This window comes from Neofelis nebulosa, chromosome 17 (assembly GCF_028018385.1).
Source record: "Neofelis nebulosa isolate mNeoNeb1 chromosome 17, mNeoNeb1.pri, whole genome shotgun sequence".
Taxonomy (NCBI): Eukaryota; Metazoa; Chordata; class Mammalia; order Carnivora; family Felidae; genus Neofelis; species Neofelis nebulosa.
The window spans coordinates 30,737,544-30,743,064 of NC_080798.1; positions in this window are offsets into that span (position 1 = coordinate 30,737,544).

The following is a 5,521-nucleotide window of genomic DNA, read 5'->3' on the forward strand; positions in this document are numbered from 1 at the left end:
CACTAAGAAAGAAAAAGACACTAATTAAACTCTGACCTGGCAGTGATGGAGAGACATCCCAACCCAGAGATGTTAAACTGTGAGAAAAAAGCATGTCTTAGATGCAATGAAATATGGCAAATGTTTCAATAATAATACCCTCATGCAGGGGCGCCTGGGTGGCTCAGGCAGTTAAGCATCTGACTTCAGCTCAGGTCACGATCTCACGGTTCATGGGTTCGAGCCCTGCATCGGGCTCTGTGCTGATAATGCAGAGCCTGGAGCCTGCTTCAGATTCTTTGTCGCCCTCTCTCTCTCTGCCCCTCCCCCGCTCACACTGCTTCTCTTTCTTTCTCAAAAAGTAAATAAACATAAAAAAATAAATAAAGCCCTCATGCAGAGTTTGGTTCTTGGAGAAATCTGACTCCTGTGAAAACCAACACAGAAGTTATAGCACTTGCCCTGAGCATGGTTCCACATCTATGAAGGTCCCACAGGTACAGAGTGGAGGGGGAGAACAGGGTAGGTGGCAGGAACTATGGGTAGAAAAGGAAACGTTCTAGCCATTTCTTTTCTTTATTATTATTTTTTTAATGTTTATTTATTTTTGAGAGAGAGAGAGACAGACTGTGAGTGGGGGAGACAGAGAGAAAGGGAGACACAGAATCCAAAGCAGGCTTCAGGCTCTGAGCTGTCAGCACAGAGCCCGACGCAGTGCTTGAACTCACAGACTGTGAGATCATGACCTGAGCCAAAGTTGGACGTACAACCGACTGAGCCACCCAGGCACCCCTAGCCATTTCTGAAGTCCATGATGGTACCACTAAACCTCAGAACCCCTGAATAAGGTTGTGTGGCCTATTACATTTTACAGCTAATGTGTGGAAGCCCTTCCCACCTACAACACAGGGATTATCACATTTCCTTTCACCTCAGCACAATGTTTTAAGCCAGGCAGATGACGGAAGCTAAATGCTTCTAGGTTTAGGTGAGTTACCCAACTTGCCCAAAGTCACAATTAATTAGTGTCATAGCCAGGACCTGAACAAGTTCTCCTAATGCTGTGTCCAGACCTCTTGCTACCCACCCAACTGACGAGTGCCTAACCCAAGCTAATCACAGACCTTGCTAATTACAGATTCTGTTGTTACATAGGATCGAGTTGAAATGAATTCAGGCTCAACATTCTGGAAGATTCCAGAAAAGTCTGAACAAAACTTTGTATGGCCTTGAGAGGATTGTCTACCCTCTTAGTTCCTGACTCACCCATGAGAGGCCCCCGGCCATCTTGTCCCCCACTTTGATTCCAAAACCTTTTCATGTAAATGAGCTATTGAGCCAGTGGGAGAAAAAGTCTGAGCTCCTTTGGGGGTGCATTTTGGAGCACTTTACTGTTTTCTTAAGGCTTGGGGAAGAGTAAGCGGTAATCAATAGTGAAATCTGCCTGAATCTCGGAGGCTCAATGAAGGTGCTTTTGAAGCACATCACAGAGCTTGATTTTCTGTTATTTAGTGCCAAAAGTTATTACCTCAGCAGCAGTGCAATGTCTAATTTATACCAAATTGTTAGCTGAAATCTATTAAAGTTTATTAGCACCATCTCAGAATACAGTAACATCTCACTGGTTCTGCTTGTGTTTAAATTGACCAGCTGGTTTAACTCTATTAGCTTTGAGGCTGAGATAAACTCGAGTCTGCAGAAGCCATCCACGGCACTAGGGGAGATTGAATACAGATGAAGCTCGGGATATTTGGGGTGCTAGCCGCTACCAAACTGCCACAGGCTTTGTCTCTCTTGATGCAGTCGTGACCCCGTTAGTCCATTGCCAATGGAATGGGGAGCTGCCCTCAGAATTCAGAAAGCAGTTGTCAGTGTGATGGAGTTTCCAGCAGAGAGGGAGGCATTCCTGGAAGTCTGAGGCTGAGAGCCCGCAACAGTGAGCTCGAGGAACCCGGATTGTCTTAAAGGAGAAACTGATTTGTCAAGACATTTCCCTATTGCCTGCAAACTTGTGACTTCCAGAAGAATACTTCCAGTTGTATTGAGGGAAGACAAAAGATCTAACGTTACTCGTAGAGAGAAGTATTGACCTTGGTCCCATCCTACCTATCCTCAGGGTCAGGACCTCAACGAAACCAGACCACAGCCATATGGAAGTGTTTAAGTAGAGAGGTTGAATGACCCTTTACAATGGTGTCCAGTGTTTGGTTGCTTTAGACTGCCTGGAGCGGTAAGAATGCCAGCCTTAATAGTCACCCCAATCTGGTTTGAGAACTGATCTCACTGCTCACTATCTGCACAGTCTTGAAAAAGTGACCTAAATATTCTTGGTCCTAGTTTCCTCTTCATAAAATGTTTTTCCTTTTTTTTCTTTCTTTCTTTTATTTTGGGGGGGGGGGCGGGGGGGAAGGTGCCCGATGTTGTACGTAAGTGCCCGGCACAGCCTCACTAACACAATGAATATGTAATCCACATTAGTTTCTTTCTCTTTACTTCTGCTTAGCATTTTATAGCCATTTGGTTGTAAAGTGGATAATTCGGTTAATTATATTTTCCTTTTGTTCTGTACTTCATCTAAGCTCCTTTATATTCATTATCTTTTTCAAGACCGGAAGGAACTCAAAATATCAGGTAGAGCCGGAATTTATAACCTGTTTGACACAATAGGAAGTCCTTGACTTAGCAAGGTGAAGAGACCTGCCCAATGTCATACTGTTAGTGTAGAATGATGTAAGAAGGTAGGGTTCCTAAGTCCTGGTCCAGCATCCTTTGCACCTCGTCACATGGTCATTACATGACAGAATTCTGCAAGCGAGATATGCTTCAGAAAAGCAACCAGCACACTAAACCCCAAGCTTGGGTTAGGGTCAGAGGCAGCAGAAACAAAATTCTCAATCACTCACGAGCACCAAGAACAGCGCCCGGCACACAGTAGGTGCTCGTTGCGTGTTCGCCGAAGGAATGAACTGATGAACCAGACTACATTCACTCCATCGAGATCCCCAGAATCAACATGGGGAGAAGATATACAGGAAGCTAGGTTACATAAGAGGCAAAGTGGGAAGGTAGTAGACAAGAGTTTCCCAGGTACGTGCCCATGATCATTCAGTAAGCACATTTAAAGTACTCTGTTCTGAATCAAAGGCAGCCCCATCAGCAGTGAGGGAGGCAAGGCACCTGGGGTGCTGGGCTGTTAGTGCCCAAGAGTACTCTCCAGGGAGTACTCAGCCCTGACTCCACACATCCTCTACCCAGCTCTTGACACCAAACCTCCAACACTTGACCTCCTTAAGACCCCTTGAACTTTTTCAAGATACTCCGTGTCCCTGGTACCTAGCACATGGTCTGACTGCAAAACACAGCTTTTCCGTGTTAAGTGAATGATGTCAAATAAAGTAGATATGCTTAGCTCCACTTCACAGCTAAAAAAAATAAAAAGAAAAGAAAAAAAAAGAAGCCCAAAGAAATGATCCCAATGGATGGCTTTCATTCCTTCAGGAACATTAATTAAATAATTTAGTATCTACTCTATGCCAGTGCTGCCCTGGGTGTGGAGAATGCCAGGATAACAGGGCACACAGTTCCTCTTGCCCTCCTAGTGGAGGAAGACAGACCCAAAGATGAAAATACACACCCATATTACACAACTAAATTGTGGTGTGACGAGGTTTAACCCAAGATGGAGACAGAGAATGTGGGATTTTAATCCAGGGAGTCCTATCAGAAAAGATCTACCCAAAAAAGCAGGGATTTAAGATGAGGTCTAAAGGATAATAAGAAGCCAGAGAGAGAGAGAAGGAGACCGGTGGAAGCAACAAGAATGTTCCATGTAGAGAAAAACCCATTAAAAAAAAAAAAGACAGAAAAACCCATTTAAAGGCTTGATGTAGAGAAGAGTTGGGGCAGTTTGAAGAACTACAAGGAAACCCTGGGGCTGGGTCATGATGGGGCACAAGGGAAGTGAGATGTGGATAGAATCTGAGAGGGAGAATGGGATCACATACAGCTTGATAGATTGTGGGTTTTATTTTAAGTAAATTTGGAGCCCTGATGGAAGGGTATTAAGCAAGGAAGTGAGATGATCAATATATAACTTAAGGAAATCACCCTCTGCTGCCAGAGAAGGAACAGGCAGGAGAGGGGCCAAGGACGGAAGCAGGGTGACAAGTTGGGAAGCCATTCCAGCTGGGGCAGAACATGGCGGTAGCTTCTCTTGGACTGGTAGAGATGGAGGGACCTGAGAAGAGACATGGCCAGAATCTAAGCTAGTTAGGGCTACAGCTAGAGCCCCAGTGTCCTGATTGTCCAACTGGGTTTTTTAAATTGAACACACTCCAATGGTGCATGGGACAAAGGGAGATGGCTGGCAGGGAGAGAGAATTCTAGATGAATATTCATCTAGAACACTGTGCTCAAACTAGAGCCCACAGCCCCTGAGGGTCCACACACATTATTCTCTCTGAAAGAAATTTTTACTGTCACCTGCAGTTTCAATGACAAGCAAAAAGAAATCAATAGAAGCATATTGTGGGTCCACCCCGCATCATTAGATGACCACCTTCTGATCAGGTTCAGCCACACCATTTCAGAAAAGACTTTTGCACTTTTTATTGACCGCCATGCACGTGCCAAGCACAACTATCTTTGTTCTCTACAGAAAACAACAGAGAAGGATCCAATGCATGAATTCACATGAGATGATAAATTCATGCCAAGTGACGAGAAAGAGAAAGATTGGAGTACTGCAGGTCACCGAGGTCTCCTACCTCGGGAGAACCAGCGCCAAAGCCCAAAGTATGAGAGAACGACAAAGAGAGGATTCATTTCAGACAAAGAACACGATTCATCATATTTAATAGTTGTAATTTGAATTTTATTGGATCTGCAGTGATGTCCGTATTTAATTTCTAATTTGTTTTCGTTTCATAATTGGCTTAAACAATAAGCACAAAATTTTATATCTGATTTTATGTTTATGTATATTAACATTTTAATAAAAATAATTTATATTCTCATTGGGGTCCATGATGATTATTTTCCTCTAAACAGAGTCTATGTCTTACTCAAGTTTGGGAAATCCTGGTCTGAACCAAAGGGAAATCAAGCAATGGGCCATCTTGTCTAGACTACAGGGATTTCCTTTCAAGGTGGGGTGATGGAGAAGGAGCCCCAGGAAGAGGAATCATTTGCCCTTTCTGGTACATCTCCTGAAAGGTGCAACTCCCAAACTGTTGAAAGTTAGGTTTAAAAGAATCAGGTGAAATGGTGTTAACTTGTTACTGTTATTTCCCCCATCACCTCGGGGTACAGGTTCAACCTCTTCAGATAAAAAGCAAGTTATTGCCCTCGCAATCCCTTAAGAAGAAGTCAAGGGCCATGTTCTATAAAAACTGTGTCTCTGTAAAGCTAGACCTTGCATTCAGTAGAGAGAGCTGCGCACGTATTGGAGAGGCCAGCAGGAGCTGAGACCGTCTGGCTCTCATTCTCCCTCTCATGGGAGGTGGATGTGTGGGTGAGCTCACCAGCCCTCATTACGTTTGTC